Below are 27,223 nucleotides of genomic sequence, written 5' to 3' on the forward strand. Positions count from 1 at the left end.
AAACTCAAAGTGGATGCAGCACTACACTCATATAATCCCAGCAGCTGGGAGGCTGAGGCAAGAGGATCACAAGTTCAGAGCCAACCTCAGGAATATAACAAGACTGCATGCAACTTAACAAGACCTTGTCTCAAAATAAAAGGTAAAAAAGGACTGGGAATTTTTTCAGTGGTTAAGCATACAGGCTTTAGTCCCTGGCCTCCCACCCACCCCCCCCAAAAAAAAAGAAAAGAAATAATGCCAAACTTCCTCTAATGATTCCTTGATATAAGAAAGAAAGAAGCACTCTCAAATTTATTATATAAAGCCAATATCACACTGATATCAAACATGACAAAAATACATCAAGGAAATAAACAACAGACAAATATTCATGATCAACATAAGCACAAAAATCCTTAATAAAATATTAATAAATCACATTCCAAAACACATCAAGAAAATAATACACCATAATCAAGTGAATTTCATCCCAGAAATGCAAAGTTGGTTCAACATACACAAATGGATGAATGAAATTCACCATGTAAATAGAATTAAGAACAAAAATTAATGCAGAGAAAGCCTTTGACAAAATATAGCATCTATACATGTTAAAAACTGTGTAGGAACTAGGGATAAAAGTAATTCACCTCAACATTATAAAAGATATATATGACGAACGCAAAGCAACAACATCAAGCTGGATGAAAAGATTATGAAAATATTTTCTCTTAATCAGATACAAGACAAGGATGTATGCTTATTACTCTTATTTAATAGAGTTCTTGAAACTCTAGTCATAGCACTGAGGCTAGTAAAGGAAATTTCAGACACACAAATAGGAAACAGACAAGTCAAATTATCGCTGCTTGTGCCATGATCCTATGTCCAGAAGACTCCAAAACTCCATCAGAAGCCTCTGGAGCTGATAAACAAATTTAGCAAAGCAGCAGGATACAAGATCAGCATAGTGAAATCAATAGCTTTTCTATACTTGAATAATAAACCAGATAAGAAAGAAATCAGGAAAACTATTTTATTCACAATGACCTCAAAAATTTTGGGAAGGGGGATATATGTAATCCAGCTGCATGAAATGAAATAAAATTAATTCAAACCCCTATTCCTCACCCTGAATAAAACTCAACTCAAAGTGGATCAGAAACTTAAGTACTATAATAGAAACCCTGTGCCTAAAAGCAGAAAAAGTAGGTGCAAATCTTCAACATCTTGGCCTACAATATGACTTTCTTACTGATATCCCTAAAGAACAAAAAGTAAAATCAAATCAACAAATGGGATGGATTCAAACAAAAAAGCTTCTTCACACCAAAGGCAACAATAACACAATGAGAGAATCTACAGAATGGGACAAAATCTTTACCACATGATCCTCAGATAGAGTAATAATCTCCAGGATACATAAAGAACTCAAAAAACTTAATACCAAAAAATAACAAATAACCCAGTCAATAAATGGGCAAAGGAATTAAACAGGCACATCACATAAGAAAAAGTACAATCAATCACAAATACATGAAAAAAATTTTAACATCTTTAGCAATTAGAGAAATGAAAATCAAAGCTTCTCTAAGATTTTGTCTCACCTCAGTCAAAATGGCAATTATCAAGTACACAAGAAACAATTGACATCGGCAAGGATGTGAAGAAAAAGATATACTCAGACATTCCTTGTGGGAATGAAAATTGGTGCAACTGTTGTGGAAAGTGGTATGGAGATACCTCAGAAAACCTGGAATGGAACCATCATTTGACCAACTTATCTCACTCCTTGTTTTACACCCAAAGACTTAAAATCAGCATATTACATTGATACATCCACACCAATGTTTATAGCAGCTCAACTCAAAATACCTAAACTTGGAACGAACCTAAGTGCCTTTCAACAGATGAATGGATAAAGAAAATAAGGTGTGGGATTCTACAACATGTACAAGTAGAAATATGAGAAATTATACTCCATCTATGATGATGCATAAAGTACATTAAATGTCACATATAACCAATAAAAACAAATTTTTAAAAAGTTTCTGCCCAAAAAAGGAAAGAAGCATGAGGAAAGAGCCTACACAATGTAAGAAAATACTTGCCATCTACTCCTCTGATAAAAAATTAATAACAGAATATATAAAGTACTAAAAAAACTTAATACTAAAATATGCAAATAACCTAATCAATAAATGGGCAAAATAACTAAACAGACATTTCTCAAAAGAAAAAATACAAATAGCCAACAAATACAAGAAAAAATGTTCAATATTCCCAACAATCAGGGAAATGCAAATAAAAAGTCATTGAAATTTCATCTCAATCCATTGAGAATGGCAATTATCAGGAATACAAATTAATAAATGCTGAGGAGGAAGTGGGAAGAAAATGTAAACTCATATACTGTTGATTGGTTATATATTAGTAAGTGTACTCGGGAAAGCACTTTGGAGAATTCCCAACAGACTAGAAGTGGAACGACCACATGATCCAGCTATTTCATGTCTTTGTATTTATTCATAAAGAACTAAAGTCAGCATACTATAGTGATACAGGGGCCTCAATGTTTAGAGCAGTGCCATTCACAATAGTCAAATTATGAAACCAGCCCACGTGCCTATCAACAGATAAAGAAAATGTGGTGTATAGACACATGGAATTTACTCAGCCACTAAGAAGAAAAAAAAAATTGTGGCATTTGCCAGTAAGTAGATGGAACTGGAGAACATCATGCGAAGTGAAATAAACCAGGCTCATCAAGTTAAGGGTTGAATGTTTTCTGTCATGTCTCACAAAGAACAAAGTAAGGGGGGAAGAAAGATAGAGGGACACCATGAAAATAAACAGGAGCTAATCAAGTATATTACAGACTTGGGACTAGGAGGAGAGACAGGAAAAGGGAAGAACCATGGAGTGAAATTTACCAAATTATGCTCTGTACATATGTCAATATACCACAGTGAATTTTACTTGCATGTATACCTACCTATAAAGCACAAATCTAACAATACAAAAATATAAGGAACATCAGAAGAATAGAAAAAAATGGGGGAGGGAGAAGAACAGGAAATGAGGAATTAGTGGGGACTGCAATGAAGCAAATTTTGTTCCACACTGTATAATTATCTCAAAATCAACCCATTATTTGTGCACTAATATAAAACATTAAAAATTTACTTTTCATTTTTGCACCTAACTTAAAATTATGTTTGATTGGCACGTATAACATAGAGTTTTCTTGCAAAAAACTTTAAGATAATTTTAACTACAACTATAATGCACTAAAAAATAAAAAAAGATAATTTTTAAAAATTCATGTTCATTTGGAAGTTTATAATTTCAGTCAATCTTAGATGGAAGGAAAAATCTGAGATTAAGTCCTAAACTCATCTGAATGTGAAAAAAAGAAAAAAAAACATAAACCAGCTTAAAAAATACTGACTATGCTTGTCTGGAATTTTGGTAATTCTGGGTTATCTAGGAGTAATTGTTAAAAGTAAATAAACTAGATAAATGTGATTGAAATATGTGTTTATAACTGTGTTCTTTATGTACAGTCTATGTAATGTGACAAATATAAAACATGACTTATTTCTAAGAAAATTTAAATACTGAAACATTAGTAGCTAAATAATGTTTTTTTAAATAATTATTTGCTCTTTTTAGATACATGACAGCAAAATACATAGATACATATGTGGAGTATAACTTCCCATTCACTTATGTTTTTTTTAAATCCTATAAAGAACATATATTTGAGCCTATTAATAAAATGTGTTCTCATCAGTTGTTGGTGTGGGGAAGATGATGGGATTTCATTAATAAGCAAAATGACTTAAACAAAATGTCTAGGGATTAAGGACCATAAGGAGCTATATTTTAATTTTATAACTTCTGAACTAAGCACATTGGTAGAAAGAGTGGGTGAGCTCTCAATCCAAAGATCTATTGCTAGCCTATCATGCACACATCAAGAATCCAGATATCATATAAGATTTTCTGTTAGATGTGAGTAGTTTATGGCAATCCATGAAGAATCCACAGTCAAACGGATGTTCAGAAGGGCTTCCTCTCTTCATCCAACTTGCCTTTCACATGGGACATGGATCTTGAATTCTGTCACCTCAAGGCATCCTGCATTGTTGTCTCTTCTGGGCTTACTCCTGGACACTTTCTCCATTCTGGATGGCTTGATGACCTAAACAAGGAAAACAAAAACTGTTTCTTTCCCTCCATAAGATTGGTCTATGAAGTATCAAGACACATTATAAAGAACTGTAACAATTAAAGACCTTTGATATTTGACATGCAAAAACCAACAAATTGATCAGTGGGAAATAATACCCACTAATAGAACTCATGTAGCCAAGCATTTGTTTTATGAAACTTATTTTTCAAATTAAGGAGAAAAATAGACAAACTGCTAAATTCTTCTGGGACACTTAGTGAACTATTTGGATCTCAGTAATTTGCTGAGGCTGACCTCAAACTTGTGATCCATCTGCCTCAGCTACCTGAATTGCAGGGATTATAGGCATGTACCCACCATGCCTGACCTCATTATCATTTGGGAGGAAAAAAATCTTTAAACCTTATTCCCCATCCTGAAGCACAGATTCTCTATGCAGTATCAGGGAGTACAGAGATAAATAGTACCTCTGTGTCCTGTGTTCTGAGGAAATGACTACAGAGTAGAGTAGGCATGTGCCAAGATGTAGTAAACACCTTCCTCCACACTTTTTGAGGATAATAATGGGGTGGGAGCAATCTAAACATTTTTAAAAAATATTAATCACACATTTTATGTCCAGACAATCAAAAGCAGGATTTTGGGTTTGTGTGTGTGTGTGTGTGTGTGTGTGTGTGTGTGTTTGTTGAAGAAATGAATGTGAAATTCAGTGAAGTAAGATGAGGGTGGAAAAGCAGGAAGTGTTCTAATCATAAATGGCACTGGGTATCCACCTGTTGTGATCCTACAGTGAAGGCAAGTTAGGGAAGGGCTTTTGATTGTTTTACATCAGGGAATTGAAAATGACTGTTGTACATTGGATGGAGGTGAGATTGGAAGCAGGGAAAATGAAAGAGTGACAAAGCTCTATATGATGGGAATGAAGGGAAATTTCATCATTCCCTCAAATACAAAGACATATTCTCAGGGCCCATTTAGTGCCAGGGGTAATGCTTAGTGCCAGAGCTACAACAGTCAAGAAGGCAGATGCAGTCTGGGGGCTCTCAGGTTTGGTTCAGTGTAGTTTAGCTGACAGGAAAATCAATATAGGGATTTACAAGGGACAAGTGTCTGTTTTGCATTTATCCTGTGAGTTCTGCGTTCAGGGTATGTGACCAGGAATGACTTCAGGATATTGAATTATCTAAAGGGGCAGGATAATCAGTAGGGTATAAAGACTATGTGGGGCAAATGGAACACCAGAGGATATTTGACCTGACTAAAAATCTTCAAATTCCACCTAAAAATCCAGGAACTTGGAAAACTGAGAAAGGATTAGAAGTTGTAGGCAGTCACAGAACTTTAGTGAGACCCCACCTCAAAAGAAATAAAAGGACTTGGAATGTGGCTTAGTAGCAAAGCACAAAACACCCCTGTGTCCAAGCCCAAGTACTAAATAAATAAAGAAATAAGAAAAGAAACTTCAAATAGTGATGATTAATGATGCTGGTAATTAAATTTTGTGCAGACTTTTTGCCCATAGAATAAGGGGTTTTACTATATATATAATCTCCTTTGAAAAAGATTTAGGAGGAACAAAGTATAAACTTATAATTGTTAGTTGATTTCTTGGCATCATTATGATTGAGTGAACTAAATGCTGTGATATGGGAGAATGAGGCAAGCAGCTAAAATTTATGTGGACAAATTTAGTTGATGGGCAATTGTTATCAAGTCTTCTCAACAAAACTCAATGTCCTAGAAGCCAATTTGCTAAGTGATCGCTTTTCCAAATTCTCTCAATTTATAGGGTGTGGTTTTAACACTTTGACAGAAATCTTAAATAGGCTTATTGAACACGTTTACTTTGGGTCATGGAGAAATGAAATGGTACTTTGTTTTGTTTTCCTATTGAGTACTGAAGCCAGGGGCACTTTATCACCGAGCCATAACCCCAATACTTTGTATTTTACTTTTTAAATTTTGAGACATGATCTTGATTAATTGCTGAGGGTCTTGCTAAGTTGCCAGATGGCCTTAAACTTGTGGTCTTCCTGCTTTGGCCTCCTGAATAGTTGTGATTTCAGCTGTGCACCCCTGTGCCATGCAGGAATTATGTCTTTTTAAATGTTCACCTGAATGTTGATGTTTCTGAGCCTGCACTATGCTGTTCACACCTCTATCATCACATGGCTCCAACTACAAGACCTGCTGTGTGCTGAGCTCTTACCATGGTGGGAATTTTTAAATTGTTCTTTTTTAGTTTTTGGGTATCATGAATTGAACCCAGAGACACCTTACCACTGAGCCATATCCCCAGCCCAGAGTCAGGTTCTTGTTGAGTTTCTTAGGGCCTCACTAAGCTGCTGAGGCTGACTTTGAACTCAATATCCTCCTGCCTCAATCTCTCAAGACACTGGGATTACAGGCATGTACCACCAATCCCGGCTCCTTGTGGGCATTTGTAACAAGAATGAAGGACTCAGAAAACATGTTCTGAAGGCAAGCTTCATATAAAGAATGTGAAGTAGGACAGCAAATACAAAAGAGATTGGCCAATATGTGTGATAACTAGTGAAAATTACCCATGAGACTGGGCCATGTGGAGCTGATTCCTTGGGGTGAATCATGGAGTGAGCTCCGAGGAGAGCCTGTCTGGAGCTGAGGAAAGAGTGAGAACAAGGCAGTGAGGGTGTCTGTCCACTAGTTTTGGGAAGCTGCTTGATGGAGGATGGGAGGAAAGGCAACTGGTGTGAATTCATGGTACTGAGAAAAGAAGGAAACAAAGCTGATGGGAACTTTGAATTATTGGGAAACAAGTAAAATCAATCTAAGACCTACCATTTTATTGGATTGATAGAATAATTCAGCAAAATAAAATTCTGAAATAGTTTTTGACACCAATGGGCCAACTACATTTTAAAAATAACAACTTTATAGACAATAAAAAAAGAAAACTGTTATCTTTGACCTTTAACATTATCTCTTACAAAATATGTACTTATAGTCTAGCTAAGTACATAGACACAAAAATTACTGGAATGGAGGGAATAAGATACCTCCACCCTTTTGCTCCCGATGAGTGAACCAGGGGTCATTAAAACTGAGTTACATCCCGAGTCCTGGATTTGTATCTTGGTCAGGGTCTGACTCCATTGCCAGGCAAACTTTGGGTGCTCTGCCTCAGCCACCTGAGGTGCTGGGTTCTATGTTTGTGGCACTGCAACCACTGTTTTCTTTCTTTTTTTTTTTTTTTTACTTTTTTTTTTCTTCTTTACTTTTTTTTCTTCGTTGAGTGTATAATGAACATGGTCACACCAAAATAAGGTCAGAACTCTTCAAATGCTGGTTTGGTTTTCTATGATGATTAAAAATGCTTGACCACTATGAAAATGTACAAAAATATGAAATGAAAGTGAAAAATGAAAACTGTCTTTTTAAAAGTACTTTGAAGAAGAAAAAACAAAGAACCATTCTGTGTTGCAAATTCACATTGAGGTCTGGTTGAGTGGAGGGAGAGCTCACGTCATCTGTCAATGGTGCTGACCAAAGTGGGCAGGTGGGACTTTCTACTGGAAAATGACCAGTTGAGATTGAGATAGGGAGTAAAGGATGACTAGGTCACATGACATTTAAAAACATCTTAACTTTTCATTGTTTCTCTCCTTGTTTTCTTTTTCTTTTTCTTTGGTGCTGGGGACTGAACCCAGTGGTCTTGTTTACCACTGAGCTTCATCCCTGGTTCTATTCATTTTCTATTTTGAGGCAGGGTCTCACTATACTACTGAGTCTAGCTAAAATGCTGAGGCTGAGGATCCAATTTGTGATCCTCCTTCCTCAGCTGCCTGCCTGTGTTGCTGGGATTACAGTCCGGTGCCACCATGCCTGGCTTCGTTTTTCTTTCCTTGCTGTCTTGGCATTGGTATCAACATTGTCATACACATACACATGCCTTCAGCTGCCTGTTTGCCATAGGTACCACAGCCTCCTCCTTGACATCCCCATCCCCTTCCTCACCACCACCTTCCTGCCCTTCTTCAGCTACTTCATTGTCTGCCTGGCCTCCTGTTCCCCATCATCCTCATTAGCATTACCATTGGCAGGGGCGGTTCCATTCTGACTCTGCCACAATTTCCTTTTTCTCACTGAAGTCCTTGGTGGTGATCTCAGAGCTGGTGCACATGGCTGTATTTCACATGGTGGGAAAGTCATGATTCCATGCAGAGGGTCCAAAAAGAAAACATGAGACTTAGATTTTGGAGTCAGACCTGAGTCCAAGAGTAAAGAAGGCCATCAGCAGAGGAGGCTGTGGCTAGGGGGAGTGAAATCCTAGAATAATGCCAATGGATTTGGAGCTGCTGGTGGCTCAACCCAATTTTGGTTTGCTCTACTCCCTCAGTTGCTAATCTTTTTAAAGCCTTCTCTTTCCCAAAATATTCCACCACATACTCTAAATCACCTTTATTGTCTCAAATGACAGGTTGAGTTGCTCAAGCAGAAAGCACAGGACCCATCTGCAGTCATACCCCACGAAATGACCTCCATGAATTTATTTGCCCATCAATCTGTTCCTTGTGCCTTTTCTTCATTTTAGATGCAGAGATACCATCTATCCTGGGATCAAGTTAGAAAACCACATTCCTCTCCCCTGCCCTTTAAAATTTATCTTCTGTAGTGCTGCCATTAACTTGCCCAGTTGCAAACTTATTTTATTTATTTATTTAGGTACTAGGAGTTGAACCCAGAATCATTCAACCAGTGAGATGCAAATCAGCTCCCTTTTATATTCTATTTAGTGATATGGTGCCACTACATTGCTTAGGACTCTGCTACATTATGGAAGTTGGCTTTGAACTTGTGATTCTTCTGCCTCAGAGCCCTCTGGGATTACAGGTTGCACCACCATGCTTGGCAAACCTTATTTTTCTCTGATTTATCTTGTTGTAGTCAATCTCCTCAGAGTTTGACATCAGGTAATTTAGTTAATCACTTTGAGCTTCAGGACTCATCTATATAATCATGTATATCCCCATAGGGCTGCTAGGAAATAATGTGGGAAAAATCAGTTCCAGCTGCAGAATTAGCCTTCAAACATTTGGAGGTTCAATCCCCAGGAAGAAAAAAGAAAAAAAAAGTCATTTGTTTCAATAGAAAGAGAGGCAGGCAGATTACTCTGATTCAGAAGAATGAGAAACAACTGTTAATCATGGGTTGCATTCTCTACACCTGAAGTACAAAAAAAAAAATCTTCAAAGTATTATTACCTCCTTTCCACATGTGGGAAAGTACAAAGTCCCAGAGCTGTGAAGAAAATTCAAAGGCCTGCAGTTTCCCCATTTGTGAAATGAAGATTTTTGCTCTCTATCACAGGACTCTATGAAGAACAAGATGAATTAAGCAGGCTCTGTGGTGCATACTTGTAATTCCATACCTGTAATTTTGCGGCTGAATCAGGAGGATTGCAAATTGGATGGCAGAACTCTAACTCAAAAAAAAAAAAAAATCCTGAGGGATGTGGCTCATTGGTAGAGTGTCTCTGAGTTCAATCCACAGTACTGACAAGAAAAAAATATGTATCTATTGTTATTTTTTTGACCACTGATCTAAAGATCATAAAACATATTATAATGTTCCTATTGTTCCTATGTGCTTATTCAATTTCAATCTGTACCCTCTTTTGCTTCTGAGCTCAGAACTCCATAATCAATACCCTATCAAGTGTTGCAACTCATCTTTGAGTAAAGAATGATGAGAGTGTGATAGAGGAGCACAAGGGTTTAGGTTCAAGATCAGGGACATACTATGGCTTAAATTTATGTGTTCCATTGAACTCAAGTCCAGGTGGGGAAAAATGAGTACGCTATGGCGGGGGGTGGGGGTAGGGGGCATCAGGGGGTGCTGGGGTTGTGGCTCAGAGGTAGAGCACTGGCCTCAGCACTGCATAAAAATAAAGATATTGTGTTCACCTGAAACTAAAAAATAAGTACTAAAAAATATACCCTACCTTATATAGATGTTATACGGATTAAATCTGATGAGTTTCAGTGGGTGCTCAATGAATGGAAGGTAGGATTTCCTGAGGTAGGTGTTAGGTTAAACATAATCAGATGTGTCTAGGGTGGGTTGCAGGCTAGGGCGGGACCAATTGTGCTGGCCATGCCTCATTGGGTGGGCTGCTTGTGTCTGTCAGGGGCCAGGCCATCTGAGGGCGTGCCTTGGGCGGGCTGTATTAATGGATGCTGCTCCAGAGTTGCTCACTTTACCACGGAGAAAGCCTAGGAGCAGAGATTCAACATGACTTCTAAAGGTGAGGTTCTTTGGTGGAGGATTAAGATGTGTTTTTTCATGGCAGGCTGTGGACTGAATGAGCTAATGTTGGGGAGTGGGGGTTTTTCAGCTGCCTTCTTCTTTCCCTTCTCCCCCTTCTCCCGTCTTTCCCTTCTCCCCCTTCTCCCTTCTCTCCCTTCCCCCTTCTCCCCCTTCTCCCTTCTCCCTTCTCCCCCTTCTCCCTTCTCCCTCTTCTCCCCCTTCTCCCTTCTCCCCCTTCTCCCTCGCCCCCATCTCTCCCTTCCTTCTCCCTCCCTCCTCCCTCCTCCCGTCTCCCCCCTTCTCCCCCTTCTCCCCTCCCCCGTCTCCCCCTTCTCCCCTCCCCCGTCTCCCCCTTCTCCCTTCCCCCGTCTCCCCTTTCTCCCCCCTCCCCCTTTCTGCCCCCTTCTTTCCCTTCTCCCCCTTCTCCCCATTCTCCCCCTTCTCCCCCTTCTCCCTTCTCCCCCTTCTCTCTTCTCCCCCTTCTCCCTCGCCCCCATCTCTCCCTTCCTTCTCCCTTCTTTCTTCTCCCTTCTCCCCTCCCCCGTCTCCCCCTTCTCCCTTCCCCCGTCTCCCCTTTCTCCCCCCTCCCCCCTCCCCCTTTCTCCACCCTTCCCCCTTTCTCCCCCCTCTCCCTTTCTCCCCCTTCTCTCCCTTCGCCCCCTTCTCTCCCTTCGCCCCCTTCTCTCCCTTCGCCCCCTTCTCTCCCTTCGCCCCCTTCTCTCCCTTCGCCCCCTTCTCTCCCTTCGCCCCCTTCTCTCCCTTCGCCCCCTTCTCTCCCTTCGCCCCCGTCTCCCCCACGGGTGCCCTGTCTCTCCCCCACTATCCCCCCCCCGTTTTCCCCATTTACCCCATCTCCCCCCTCTCCCTCCCATCTCCCCCTGTTCCCCATCTCCCCCACCTGTCTCTCTCCCCCATCTCTTCCCCCTATCTATTCCCCCTTGTCTCTTCCCCCCTGTCTCTCCTCACCCCCTGTCTCTCCTCATCCCCGGCCTCTTCCCCCTGTCTCTCCTCACCCCCTGTCTCTCCTCACCCCCTGTCTCTCCTCACCCCCTGTCTCTCCCCACCCCCTGTCTCTCCCCACCCCCTGTCTCTCCCCACCCCCTGTCTCTCCCCACCCCCTGTCTCTCCCCACCCCCTGTCTCTCCCCACCCCCTGTCTCTCCCCACCCCGTCTCTTCCCCCCTGTCTCTCCCCACCCCCTAACTCCCGCCGCGTCTCTCCCGCCCTTCAGCCCCCCCCCTCCCGCCCTTCAGCCCCCCCCCCTCCCGCCCTTCCGCCCACCCAGTCTTCTCTCCCCCTCCTTCCTTTTTTTTTTTTTTGTTTGGTCCTAAGGATTCAACCCAAGGCCTTTTGTAGAGGAGCACTCTACCAACTGAGCTATATCCCAAGCCCCATTTTTTAATGGGCGGGTTTGGGAGCCAGGGATAGTCCTTGTTACTGACAGAATTTTCTATGGCTGCTGCACAGTGGAACTGGGGAGCATGGCTACTCCAAAGCCTTTTATATTTAAAAACTAGCTCCTGGTTACATTACGTAAAAGGGATTTCTTAGAGATATATGGAAGTATTTTCAGGGCAACTATGTTTGAGATTCCCATTAAATCAATGAAGGGAAATGCTAAGGAGATGAGGCAAATGATAGGGTGGATCAAATAAAATAGCCAAGAGCTGCTCGGTGTTAAGGTGGAGGGATAATTTATGTTATTTTCTTCTTTCCTGTGAGTTAAAAAGTGGGCTGGTTGCCATGATATGAACCTGTGATCCAGACACCACAGAGGCTGTGGCACGAGGATCCTGGCTTCATGGCGAACCCAGGTGTTTTAAAAGTTAATGGGGGTGAAGGCAGTAAAAGGCTGGGGAAAAATATAAATAAATAAAAATTAGCTAAATAGGCTAGGGGAGGGGGGTGGTTCAATAGTAGAATGCTTGCTCAGCATTTTAGGTCTGCAAGTGTGAGGCAGTCGGAGGTCCTGGGTTCCATCTGGCTACTTTCCCATCAAAAAATTAAAAAGTAAAGAAACACATGGGTAGAGCTTAATGGTGGGGTGTTGCCTAGCAAGCCCAGGTTAAGGATTCCATTTCCAGAATCCCAAGGCAGGGAGGGCTGAGAAACTACATTGCAAGAATTTTATGAGTGGACCTGGGGACTGTTTTTCAAGTACACAATTTTTTTAATCTACTGTAAAATTCAGAAATAAATTGGAACTTTTGAAACCTAGGATAATGGAAGAGATTTTGACATGCGAGCTTTTTGAGGAAGTGCACTTACAAAAGTCTTGATTTTGGTTCTAATTTCTTTTTTCAGATGAGCCCTAGTTCAGAGGCGAAGGTTATAGGGTCAGCTGTAGCTGTCTTGCAACTTACACATGACCTTCCTTCCCAGCTGTACAGAGTAGACCCAGGAGTCCACTGGCCACATGGACATAGAAGGAAAAACATGCATCTAAGGGCCCCCCAAACAATGATAACTCAATGGCAGTCACTGTGGGATGTGAATCTGCCATGGATCTCTGGTAAGCAGGTGGCAGAGTCCTGCTTCTAACCATGGAGCTAGAGTGATTCAAAGTACTATCTCTTTTATTGCTCCTCCTCCTACTGAGCTTTCTTTTGAAAAATCTCAAGTCTTTCAAATATTTTGAATCAAGCACTTTTGTTTTTCAGAAAATCTAAGCGTTTTTATATGAGTTATGGGGTAGGGTGTGTGATAAAAGAGACCAGAAGCTTCCCTAGAATCTTGGTGGAGCTCATCTGAACACCCCAAGTGTGATTTTGCTGTGAATAGTGTTTTGTTTTGTTTTTAATTGTAAATCACCACATAGGTGTTGTTTCCAAACATGGGGAACTTGCAATCTCATGGCTAGTTCCTCCTGCTGTGCATCTAAGATGGTTCTCTAGGACAAGAGGTTGAAAAGTGGTCCTGCATGTGAAACGTGGGGGAAACTTTCTGTCTCCTGGGTCCTATTATTAAAAGCATTGCTTCCTTTACTCTTAACAGCCCCTCCTAGAGAGGGAGAAGCTTCAAATGTACTCTGCAGAGTTCACTGTCATGAATAAATACTGTGTTCAATTTGTTTTTGTAAAGGAAATTGCACTTTGCTCCATAAGACAGAACACAGAACGCCTGTATTTTAGGGACAACTGTATATCTCATTAAAAATATGTCCAAAAAGAAAAAGAAGCAATTCCAATCAGGCATTGCTTATGGTGAGGGTTGTTTCTGAGAAATGTATAGGAGATTTTTGTTGTGTGGACATCATAGAGTGCACTTACATAAACTAATATAACTCTGATGTCAATCTTCACTTGATGATATGCTCTGTGGCATGACCATCATATATCCAGTCCATCCTTCACCACAGCATTGTTACTTGGTGCATGACTAAGAGTAAAATACCTCTGGGTTCAGTCCAACTTGAATGAAGTCTATGATGAACCCCCTGAAGTTGCTGTGTGAAAAACTTTAAGCTCCATGGAACAGCATTGTGAGCTGTGGTCTTTAAGGCCAGGGAGGCTCCATCCCCAGAGTGAATTAACTCTGTTATGTGGAGTGGGTTAGTTATCACAGAAGTGGCTTTGGTGTAAAGGTGAACTAGGTTTGTCTGAAGTGTATAGATTCAGGTCTTCTCTTTTGAGACAATTTCCTTGCTTTTATAAAAATTTTAATAAAACATCATGTACAATTTACCCTCACCACCATTTTTAAATGTACACATCTGTGGCATCACGTACATGACATTGTCCTGTAACAATTACCAGCAACTGTCCACAGAGCTCTTTTCATCTTGTAGAACTGATTCTTTGTAATGCCTCAATGTCCCCTCCACAGCCCCTGAGGACTATCATTGTATGTCTCTGACTTTGACTACTCTAGGTACCTCATACAAATGATACTGCTGGATAGCAGAGTTCTTTTTTGTGTGTGAGCACGAACCATATTTTTTGTCTCAATCACTACACCATTTTGTCTTCCCACCAACAGTGCATCAGGGGTTCCAGTTCCTCTGCTCCTCCTCTGCAGCTGTTTTGTTTTGGTTATTTGGTTTGGGGATGGTAGCTGTCCTAACGGGAGTGAGGTGTTATTTTACTGTGGATGTGAATTTGGTTTCCCTAATGATTGGTAATGTTGACCATCTTTTCACATGCTTAATGAAAATGTTTATCTTCAGAGAAATATATATTCCAATCCCGTGCCCAGTTTAAAATGGAGTTCTGTGTAAGTTGCTGCTCTCTGTCTTGATATCAACACTGTCAGATGTGACTTCCAAAGAGATTCTCCTATTCCACAGATTGTTCTTGCCTTTTCTTCATGTGACCTTTCATGCCACAGTTCATTATTTAGATGTAGTCCAGATTCTTGTGTATGTGCTTTTGGTGACATATCTAAGAAATCAATGCCAAATTCAATGTCATGAATCTTTCCCCCAAGTTTTCTTTCAGAAGGTTTTATGCTTTTCTAGCTTTATTTTATTTCAATTTTGAGTGAATTTTTCCCTATGGGGCGAAAGGTCCAACTTGATGCTTTCATGTGGATATCTGGTTTTCCAAGCACCATTTGTAAAATCCTGCATATTTTTTCTTTTGAATCAGAAATAAGTGTTCCATTTTTGTTTTCTATGGAAGAATGGATGCCTTTCAAGTGGATTAGTTCACCCAGAGAGGAGGGGAGGACAGAAACGGGGAGGGCCTATTAATCAAACATTTTTATACATGTTTGAGCTTTTCACTACAGAATCCCATTATTTTGTACAATGAACAATGCACTAGTAGCAGTGAACAGGGATGCAATGCATGTCATTGTAGTGACTCCTGGAGCCTAAGGCAGAAGGATCTCAAGTTTGAGGCCATTGTGTGGGAAGGACCCTCTCTCAAAATGAAAACAAAAAGGACTGGGATGAAGCTCTGTGGTAAAGCCACTAGGAAAGCTGCTGGGTTTATCCCATACCCTTCTGAAAAATACCTAAAGACCAAGCCAATGAAGGGAGGAGGAGGGGGAGGAGGAGGAGGTGGAGGGGGAGGGGGAGGAGGAGGAGGTGGAGGGGGAGGAGGGACGACGACTATTTTTTTTGTTTGTATATATTACAGGTGTTTGTGTGTGTGTGTGTGTGTGTGTGTGTGTGTGTGTGTGTTTTCCTCCCTCCATTGTTCTACTGCTTTGACTTGAGTTTTCTCTTTTCTCTTTGGTAGTAACATGTTTTGACTTCCTTGTCATTTCCTTTTGTGTCAATTGTGTAGCTCTTTTTCTTAGTATAAAGAACATCAAATTTACAATATTTTCATGTTATTACTAACTTCAGTCTCATAAAATCTCTATTTCTTTACAGTGGTATCCCACACTTTATGTTCTCACTTTTCTTTTTTTATTTTGTTGTTGTGCTGAGATTGAATGCAAGGATGCTCTACCACTGAACTACATGTCCAGCCTTTTTGCTTTTTCTATTTTGAGTGTTAACCAGTAGAAAAGTGTTTACCTAGCATACCCTAGGCCCTGGCTTCAATCCTCACTACCACTAAACAAACCAACCCTCCATACAAACTCTTGACAGCCCATTGGAGAGGGGGTTAGAAAAGGGTCATGTAAACATGCTCCACAAACTTTAAGTATTATTTATTTGATTGCTACTTTAAATGGTAAGCTCACTTTGCGTTTTCTCTGTATTATGAAGTTCAAAGTGGTCATAAAAATCAATACTTGTCCCATAGCAATGTTTGCTCCCTATTTTATTTAATCTTATTTCTCGCCTACTCCTCCACCAACCACTTAAACTGTGAGGTATGAGACTGATGTGAGCTGGTTTATGGTACTTTCACAATTACTATTATGACTGAGCATTTTGCATTTTTCTTCTTCCTATTTTTAAATTTTTGTCACACTAAAATCCTTTCCTACCTTGTAGAATATAATCTCATGTCATCTTTATATTTTTAAAGATAGGCCCTTAAATCCTCCCCCCTTTTTTAATGAATAAGGTGTGAGGCACAGCTCCACCTTTTAAAAATCTTGGTCAACAAAAAAATATTTTCTTTCTCTGGATGCCTCTAGTATTCCTCAATTCTTCTTTCTGTTACCATATTTTTTCAATGTCTTCAGTTGAAAATCATCATGAGGAAGTAGGAGAAGCAAAACAGGAAAGTGGAAAAAGAGAACTGTGGTGCACATTATAAAACATGATTTGGAGATTGTTAATCTATCATTTGAACAGAATATGTACCTGGATTTTTCCGTCAGGGAGGAACTGACCAAACAAATGCATTGCCACATATGTGAAATCAAGGTAAGTCAAAAGTCCAAAAGTTACATGAACATATCTTTCTGTAGATGATACAAGAAATACAAAGAATTTTTTAAAAACTTTCATGCCATTTCTTCCATAGGACAGTGTTCATAATTGTCATGTATTCATTTCAGTGTGGATATGAATGTATAGTATGACTTTTATGGAAAAATCAATTATTGTGAGGCATGTTTGTGAGTAGGCACCAATTAAGATGCTCTTGTACTTATCCAGGATAGAAACTGCAGGTTTTGATCAGGGTGCTAGCTGTGGAATTCTACGGAATTAGGAAGATGGAATATTTTAAAGGTAGTTTGCAGAGATGTTGAGTGCTCAATGAGAGGAGTTAAGGGTGCCTCTAAAATTTTGTCCTGAACAGTTTTATGCCAGGGGAAAGCAATTATTTTGTTTGTGTCTCACTCAGGGCACCTCCTATATTAGTAGGTACTTAGCCATTTGTTAGGTGAGCCAATATTTTTTGGGGGGAATTTCTTATATGGTTATTTTTGTAAATCACTGTTACAGTTGCACAAAATTTTACTACACTAGGATTGCCCTAATATACACTGAAGTAGGTTTCTATATCTATATCTATCTATCTATATCTATATCTATCTATCTATCTATCTATCTATATATTCTGTCATTATCTATGGTTCATTGAATGTTTTGGTTTCTTGATAGTAGAACATTTTCTTAGAGGAAATGAAATATAAGAACAGTATTGGAACATAAATGAATAGCAAATACTATGTAAGCATGAAGTTATTGTTTTATAAATTTTCATGAATCAGAAATATTTTAAAGTTCTTGAAAAGCAATGATATTATATAAATAAGTAGAAAATCTGAACAAGATAATGACTGGAGAGGAATGTGAATTGAAATGAGGTACATGTGCTTAGAGAAGGCCCATGTGATCAGGAAGCGAGCATGGTTGGGGAGAGGACCCCAGTAGGTCTGAATGTGAGACAGGGAGCACCTGCCTCTTCGTTTAGTCATTATGTAACCTATCTGCCACCTGGGTCTGTTATCACTGAAAAATTATAGATACTTGTACCCCATCTTTCTGTGTACAATTATATTGGGAAGATAAAATGAGAGCATGTGGCACCCAACCTGCATGCCCAGGTGACTGTCAGAATACTCTGGATTAACAAACAGGGCTCTCAGCTCACTGCAGGAGCCTCAAGGAGTTCTTGAAGTTGCAGAAGCTGAACCTGTGGCTTCAGTTTAAGTTCTGTTTCAGTGGGAACCTGGGCTGCTCTCTACCAACTTGCTGTCCATCTAACACAAAAGGTAGCCCATTTAGGAGGGTGGAGGTATCCAAATAAATTTTTGTCAGGGAAAGATTCTGCCAAGAATGTGAATTGGAAATGGAATGCACAGCAACAGGCACATTCACTGTGAGCACAGTGGGAGTTGAGGGCTGGGGGAGATTTTTAAAGTTAAAAGTAAAAAGAGCTACAACACATATTTCCAAAAATGAGAATTGGCAACTGTGGTAAAGAACAAGGGAGATGTGAGTCCAAAGTTAAACAGTTTCTGGAAACACATCCCTGCAGAAGTCTGTCCTAAAAGGCTGAATTCCAGCAGACTCTTGTAAATTCTTGTCCAGCAATGCTGGCTGAGATGTCTTCCTTCATAATGTCTTGGCTTGGTTTGTTGGTTTGCTGGTGAGGGTGAGCACACATGAAAATCCATTGTGATGTCAATGACACTGTCAAATTTCAGAGGACCCAGGCTGTCCTGGCAGGGTATAATATCCTGAAGATTCTGTTCTGGTTCAGGGAGAGCAGCAGCCTGCAGACCCCTCCATACAAAGGCACTTTAGAGGATCTTATTTCCAAGGTGGAGATAATTTGTGAGACGGGGCTGTGCAAGATGGATCTAGCTAGAGCACACATTGGTTTGAATCTGGCAAGTGCTGTCTTTGTGCCTGTTGCTGTGGTAGTGGCTGCATGAGTCCAACTTTCTCTAGACGACTACAAGAGGCACGGTCAGGGATCTACCACTGGTGGATACTGCTACCCCTCCAGAAGACACTGAGAGTTCAGGAAGCTGTGAGGAAAGGGGGTGTCAGCTGGGATAAAGGGGGGCTGTATGAAGGATAGGGGGAGTTTTTTTAATTGTTATTTTTTTTAATTTTGAATGGCATTTGGGATTTTTTAAAATTGTTTTTCTTTGTTTTTGTTGTTTTCATGGAAGTTTTCTCCACTGACCACCTTTATGTGCAGATTCAAGAGAGTCTTAGCTCTGACCCTGAGGGGATGATTATAGGATGACTTCTGACTATAGCTGTCTAAAACCGCATGCCAAGTACTTCAGGTCAAATTTCAGCCAAGTCATCAAATTGTTCATAACCCTCACCCAGACCTGCTCAGTTTGGGACCTGGGCTACTCTCTAGCCCATTCCTGTCCATCTAACACAGAAGACACTGAAACAAAACTCATCTCCATTTGTGGAGGAGATGCACACTGAATCTGAGGACTTGAGTTTTCTCCATTCTTTTGACAACCTGCATCCTGGTCTTGTTGAAGGGAGGAAACCTGCTGCCCAAAGTTGTCATGCTTCTGACACATTAGAAGTGGGTCCTGAACTGGCAGCTTCTCTTGGTAATTCTGGAGCTGTTGCAGCTGTGGATTATAATATTCAGTCACTCTGCTGCTATGCTTCACACAGATCAGAGAGCTCCATGTCCTGCTGCTGCTGCTGCTGCATCTTTCCCTGCACACTATCAACGCAGGGCAAAAGCAAGTCATCAAATAGCTCATACCCCTCACCCCAGACCTGCTGATTTGGGGTCCTGGGCTGCTCTCTAGCAAATGACTGACCATCTAACACAAAATTCTCTGGGAGAAAACTCATGTGCATTTGCAGAGAAGATGCACATTGAATCTGAGGACTTGAGTCTTCTCCATTCTTTTGACAACCTGCATTGTGCTCTTTTGAAGGGAGGGCAACTGCTGCCCTAAGTCAGCCTGCTTCTTAGACATTAGAAGTGGGCCATGAACTGGCGGCTTCTCTTGGTAATTCTGGGGCTGTTGCAGCTGTGGATTATAATAAATCCAGTCACTCTGCTGCTGTCCTTCACACAAACCAGAGAGCTGCTGGTCCTGTGCTGCTGCATCTTTCCCTGCACACTGTCAACATAGGGCAAAGGCAAGCACATGCTTTGCTGTCATTCCCCTGTTGGGATCATGGCCCTCTCAAAATGCTGCACAGGTGAAGCAGGATGACTATACATGGTTTGACTGAAGCTGGAAGAAGGTCCACTTCCTCTGGCCTCTTGAACCAGTGAAGTACAACTTGGTTCCATTCTAATGCCTGTGAACAGAGTCATATGAGCCATTCTCTTCATTGGGAAGTCTCCATTTCTCCACAGGAAAGTAGCCCATTTTTCCCTCTGGAGACTGCTGGAGGCAAGAAGGCTGTGCAGTGGCTCTGTTGTCATATTGCATCTGGGCCTCCTGGTGACCTAAAACAGAATGATGCCCTTGGACAAGAAAATCGTGTCATCTCCTGGCAAGAGGTGCTGTTTCTCTAAGTCATAGTCTGGATCTTTTTTTAGATTTGGTTTCAAAATAAAAGAAATTCTCAATAATATATTATAGTGAAGCTTATTTTTCAGCATTATCACTGATTTGCTCATTGACCTGGAGTAGACACAAAAAGGCAATCCATCCTGGGCTTAACCTGCAGAATAACCTCCATGATTATGTATAGTTAAAATTCCAAACCCCCAACTCTTTCCAGAATCGGCTCAAACCCTTCTGTCCATGTGAACACAGGCTTTTCAGTCTCCCAGAAACCTATTTGCAACCTAGGAGAGCACCAGGTGTCCTGCACACTTTCCCACAGCCTCTTGATTTTTTTTTCCCAAGTGGCCCCATCAACACCCATTCATGACTCCATGTCCTGTAAGATTATTCATAAATTTGTTGAATTTAAAAGCCATAAACAGAAGAAGCAAAAGTTTGTCAAAACTGGACAGTGCATTATAGATGTGATCCTAACAAACACATAGAACAACTCTAGTCAACATTTTTTCTCCTGCATCAATTGAGGATAATTGCAATGCCAGACATAGTCCCCAAAGCTTTCAGGTATGTGTTTAAAAATGACAAAATGCTTTTTAGACTATGTAACTTAATTAGTTAGGGTTGTAGAGGCACACAGTCAAGAGTGTCTGGAAGCCTTTGGATATTTGATCACTGCTGAAACCCATCTCCAAACCAGAATGAATTTAGGTTAACATCTAGAAAACTCTTTGATCTACACTTAGGAGATTTAAAATTGTAACTATACATAACAAAATTGGTACCTCTAAACACATGCTTTCATTTTCCCTTCCAACATAATTAGACATTAAGAAGATCAGATGTGAGCATCCATAATTTGTCAGCAGGTTGGTTTAAAATTATGAGACCAAAAGGCAGATGCTCCCCTTCTCATATTTAGACCTCTAAGGATCCTCTTCCGGACCATGCTTGCTTCTGTGTCACATGGGCTTATTCTAAACAGTTGCACTGCTTTTCAAACAATTTCCTCTCCCAGTCATCATCTGGTTATGATTTTCTACTTCTTTGTATAGCATCATTGACTTGCAGGATATTTGAAATGTTTCCAGTTCATGCAACTTTTGAAATACAATAACTACATAGCTGGCAGAGAATTTGCTATTTTATTTTTCAACACTGTTATTACATTCCCTTATTTTCTCTAAGAAAATGTTCTAGTCTCAAGCAACAAATATTTTCAGTAACCAATGGATATTGATAGAAGAGAGATGCAAACCCAGTTCACTCTACCCTAGGGAAATCCCAATACAGTAAAGTTTGTGAAGCTTAAAAAATAAGCCACAAAAATCATCAGAAATTCCCAAAACAAAATATTGGCTCATGTCCCAAATGGCTACAAAGTATCTACAAATGCTATGAGGTGTCACATGTGGGACATAATTGAACCAAGTCCTTTCTCCTGCACCTGGGGTGATCACCTCCTGGCAGTTAGATTGGAACATCATACAAAGTAAATCACAACTAAAAACCTCTAATGTCTCTGCCAAAAAACAAATCAGAATAAATTGAAGTGCCATCCTTAACTCTTCTCACAGAATATTCTACATCTTTGCAAACTATTCTTCTGACCTTTAAAATATCCAGTCTTCACAATTTTCCATAATTCCATAGCCAGCACCATGATCAAAAACTGGCACAGTTCCAATTCTGAATACTTACTGAGCATGTTAATGGTGCCTATTTCCAAAATTGCCTCATAGTTCTTGATTTTTTTCATAAAAGTAACATCATAAATTCACACCACACTGAAATGAATCTGACAGGATCAACAATATCCTTTGTAAAGAAATGACAGGGGACATTTTCAAACAATCTTTGCATTTTCTGTATTATATACAAAAAGATATGTTCATGTAAGTTTTCCAAATTATGACTTGCATTATTTGAACTTATGGGGCTAAGCATTTGCTTGGCCAGCTCTTCCCGAATCCCCAAATCTGGGTAGGAATTCTGTTCAAATGATCGATTAAGAATCTCCAAGTAATGTTTTGTAAATGTGTGTCATGGTTTTCCTATTCCTCTTTCCTGTTTTGTTTCTCCTACTTCCTTAGGACTATCTTCAACTGAAGATGCCAAAAGTATAGAAACGGAAAGAAAAATATTGAGGATTGCCAGTAGCATTCAAAGGAAAAAATATTTGTTCACCAAGATTTTTATAATGTAGAGCTCTGCCTCACACTTATTCATATTAATAACACTAAAAATGGATTAACTGCTGATCCATAAAAATATGAGGAAAACATGAGATTATGATCTGCATAGATTTTTAGTCTTACCAAAATTCAAAATATACAAATAGAGACAATAAATAAAAAAATGCTCATTCATAAAAAATGAGGAAATACAGATAAACCAGCTCAAATCAATCTGATAACCAACACTGTAAATAGTTGGTGGAATAGTAGGGAAGGAATAAGGTTATAAAACTAGGAAGGAAGCATTGGGATGGGACAAGTATTCATCACAATGACCACTTTGATTTTTTGCTCATATGATGACATTCAAAGTAAGCTTAGCCTTCAACATCACAAATAAAGGATACTTGAAGTTTTGGGAGCATGTTTACATGACTTACAGGACCCTTTTTTAAACCCTCTTCAATAGAATATCAGCCTTAAAACAATGGACATAGCATGGCACATCAGGTACACAGAGTATGTTTGTTTCATGATAGGATTGGATCCAGGGCCTCAAGCATGCTAGGCAAATATTCTACCACCGTGTCACACTCAAAACAAAACTAGAAAAAAGGCTAGGGATGTAGCTCAGTGCTACAGCACCCTGGGTTCAATCCTAGCACCACACAAAAATAAAGGAAGAAAAATGAGAACATACAGTGGGGGATAGTACTGTAAAGGCACAGTATCTTTATGAGATTGAAGTTAAGTTAGTATTAAGAGGAAAATAAAATATTGTGACTTTAATTTTCTTTTCTGTAAGAAAAAGATATACATAATTGATAGAAAGAAATTGAGAAGAAAGTTGGAACAACCCAATACCAAACATAAAAGTAAAACCCCAAGTAAAAGCAGTAGAACAAAGGTGGGAGAACACACACACACACACACACACACACACACACACACACACACACACACACACCTGTGAAATATTCCAAATAAGAAAAATGGGAGTATTAGCCATAATCCCTTCTCCTTGGGCCTCTCTCTCTCACGAGTGGCTTCGTTTTCCATTATTTTTCAGATGGAAGGGGATAAATCCAACTGCTGTCACACTAGCTGTACACAGAGCTTTATTTCAGCCCTTTATTATTTTTCATTTCGAGACGGGGTCCTATAAAGTGTCTTCAAACTTGAGATCCTCCTACCTCAGGCTCCAGGAGTCACTGCCATGCCAGACATGCTCCCCATTCGCTGCTACTGGTGAACTATTTATTGTACAGAATATTGGAATTCTGGGAAACATGCTCAACCATTCATAAAAACATTTTAGATTGATACACCCTCCCTGTTTCTATCCTCTTCTCTCTAGATGAAGGAATCCAATTGGAAGGCATCCATTATTCCATAAAAGACAAAAATGGGACATTGTTTTCTGATTCAATAGAAACACTAGACAGGATTAAACCAAAAGCACAAATAAAAAAAAATATTAGACTACCAGCAAATAAAGAACTGTGCTTGAAAGGACAGAAGGAAGAAAATAAAAAGACAATCTGTGGAATAGGGGAATCCCTTTGAAAATCACACCTGATAGAGTGTTGATATAAAAACAAAAGAACTATATCTCTAAAGTGGGCAAAGGGTTGGAATAGCATTTCTCCAACAAAGATAAACAAATTGTCATTAAGCGTGTGAAAAGATGGTCAATATTACAAATCATTACGAAAGCCAAATTCAAATTCACAGGAAAATAGCACCTGAATCCCATCACGAAGGCTACTATTCACAAACCAAATAACAAAAACAACTGCAGAGGATGAGCAGAGGAACTGGAACCCCTGAGGCACTGTGGGTGTAAAGACAAAATGGTGTAGCTACTATGGAAAAAAATATGGTCATTGTTCATAAACAATTAAAAATAACTATATTACCCAGCAATATCATTTGTATGAGGTACCTAGAGTCATCAAAGTCATCAAGACAAAAATACAATGACAGTCCTCAGGGACTGGAGAGGGGACACTGGGGGATTGTGCTTTAACAGTTACAAAATATCAGTTCTTCAAGATGAAAAGAGCTCTGTGGACAGTTGCTGGTAAGGGTAACAGGACAATGTCATGTACCTGATGACACTGAAGTGTACATTTAAAAATGGTGGTGAGGTAGATTTTACATGTTTTATTAAAATGAAAACAAACAATAACGCAAAGAAAAAAGACCCAAAAGAGAAAATTTGAATCTGTGCAATTTACACGAACATAGTTCACTTTTGCAGTAAAGTCACTTATAAGGTAACTAACCTATTCCTGAAAAAAAGATTTAATTCACTCTCAAAGTGGAGCTTCTCTGGATTTAAAGGTCCCTTTTACAAATAAAGTTCCAGGACACATAAATTTTTCACACAGGAACTTCACCATTGACTCCATTCCAGTCAGACTGAGCCCAGAGCTATTCCCTCTCAGTCATGCAGCAAGTAACAATGTTGTGGCCAAGGATGGACTGGGTATATGATGGTGATGCCTCAGGGCATATCATTGAGTGACTATTGACATCAGAGTTATATTCGATTTTGTAAGTGCACTCTGTGATGTCCACACAAGAAAAATCCCATATGTTTCTCAGTAACAATCCTCTCACCATTAAGCAATGCCTGATTGGAAATATTTTTTTGATGATTTTATTATGAAAAATACAATTCCTCTTAAAATACGGGCATTTTCAGTTCTGTCTTATGGAGCAAAGGAAAATTTTAAATAGAAAAAAAATTTGAACATGGTATTAGTCATCATGGTGAGCTCAGGAGAGTACAGTTGAGGCTTCTTCCTGTCCAGAAGAGGCTGCTGAGAAAAGTAAAGAAGCAGTACCTTTAATATTGGGACCTAAAAAGTTTCTTCAACTTTTTATAAGCAGTACCACTTTTCAACCACTTATTTTATAGAACCATCAAAGATGTGCAGCATGAGGCACTAGCCATGAGAATGCAAGTTTCCCATTGTTTGGAAACCACACCTAAATGGGAATTTAAAATTTAACAACAACAACAAAAATCACCTATTCACACCAAAATCACACCTGGGGAGTCCAGATGAGCACAGCCAAGTTTTCAGAAAACCTTCTGGTCTGTTTCATCCTACTCACCACCCAATAAATCATCTATAGAAGTCTCAGATTTTCTGAAAATCAAATGTTCATGCTTCAAATGTTTGAAAACTGTGAGTTTTTAAAATGAAAGCTTAGTAGTAAAAACAGCTACCAAAGATCTAGTCCTGTGGACTGCAGTAGCCCCATGGGTAGAAGCAGGGCCTCTGGTGCTACTTACCTGAGATCCATGATGACTGTGTGGAGAAATTTACATCCCAAACAAACTGCTGCCATTCAACACTGTTGTTATTGGGGAGAAGAGGGGTTTCTTGCACATTTTCGCCTCTGAGACTATGGTGCTCAGAGGACTCCAAGGTCCAATGTGGACATTTGGGGAGGAGGTTCATGTATAAGTTGCAAGACAGCTAGAGCTGAAACCACAGTCTTCACCTTTCAGCAAGGGCTCATCTAAAAGAAAGAAATCCGAACTACAACAAAGACTTTTGAACTTTTACTATGCACACAAAAAATGTGCCAAAATATCTACTATCCTAAGTTTACATTTTTCCAATTTATTCCTAAATTCCACAGAATATTAAAAAAAATCTGAACTCGAAAAACAATCCCCAGCACTACTCAATAAATTCTTCTGGTATATTTTCTCACCCCTCACCCAGCTTTGGGTTCTGGAGATCTAACCCAGGACTTGGGACATGCTAGGCAAGTACCCAGTCATTCAGCTATGACCATGTATATGTTTGTTTTTTGTTTTTTGTTTAGTGCTGGAGGAGGCCAGAAGGAACCCAGGGCCTCACACATGTGGGCTCCTGCCTAGTAGGCAAGCACTCTGCTACTGAGCCAAACACGAGCCTATCCTGTTGATTTGTATTTATTTTTCTCTTTGCTCTGTGCCCTTTACCAACTCTATCCTCATAAATATCTAAAACTCTTAGACTGACCATGAAGACAGAATACTCCCCTCTCAGCTATCTACATAGCTAGGATGACAGCCACACTCTACCATGCCTGGCTAACTCTTCATCTCACAGGAAAAGAGAAAGAGAACAAGAACCCAAAGAACATATCCCTGGACTTCAACCCAGAGCAGTACCTGGTCAATCTCATTTGATCCACTCAGCCATGCTGCACATCTTCTAGGCATGCCGCTTCTTCTTCTTCTTTTTTTTTTTAAGTGGGACTACCAGATATATGGTATGGCTGGAAATATTTCCAAATATCTCTAAGTTTTATTAGAAATCTCTTGCATGCAGTCCACACCCTGCCATGAAATACCATATCTCAGTCTTCCACCAAAGAACTTCACATGGAAGACATGTTGCACTTTTACTCTTCAGGCATTCTCCCTGGTAAACTGAGGAACTCTGGAGCAGCATCCTGAATATAGCCCACCCTAGACACACCCACAGATGACTCCACCTCTGAGTTATGATGCCAATACCATGCCCCCAGCCCCAGGCCCAGTCAGTGTCCCTGGGGAAGCAGACTCAGCCCTGCCCTAGCCCACAGTACAGTCTAGACTCCCCTGATGATGTTTACCTACCTCTTCCAATCCTAGCTTCCCTTCATTGAGCACCCACTGAAACTAAACTTATTTAATCTCTACAACAGCCATATAATGTTGGTACTATTTTGTGCCCACTTGGACTTGAGGGTAACAGGAATGGAGCTGTTTACGCCTT

At 39.9% G+C, this 27,223-nt stretch overlaps 1 protein-coding gene across 1 annotated transcript in view; it reads right to left on the bottom strand.

Moving 5' to 3' along the window:
- Window positions 1–3,840: 3,840 nt before the first annotated feature.
- LOC120888046 (autism susceptibility gene 2 protein homolog) overlaps window positions 3,841–27,223 on the bottom strand; it is a 95,804-nt gene continuing 72,421 nt past the window's right edge. The window contains exon 3 of the mRNA XM_078035914.1: window positions 3,841–4,189. The gene's annotated coding sequence lies outside the window, so the exon portion shown is untranslated. The remainder of the gene's footprint in view (window positions 4,190–27,223) is intronic.

This window comes from Ictidomys tridecemlineatus, unplaced genomic scaffold, assembly GCF_052094955.1.
Source record: "Ictidomys tridecemlineatus isolate mIctTri1 unplaced genomic scaffold, mIctTri1.hap1 Scaffold_132, whole genome shotgun sequence".
Lineage (NCBI taxonomy): Eukaryota > Metazoa > Chordata > Mammalia > Rodentia > Sciuridae > Ictidomys > Ictidomys tridecemlineatus.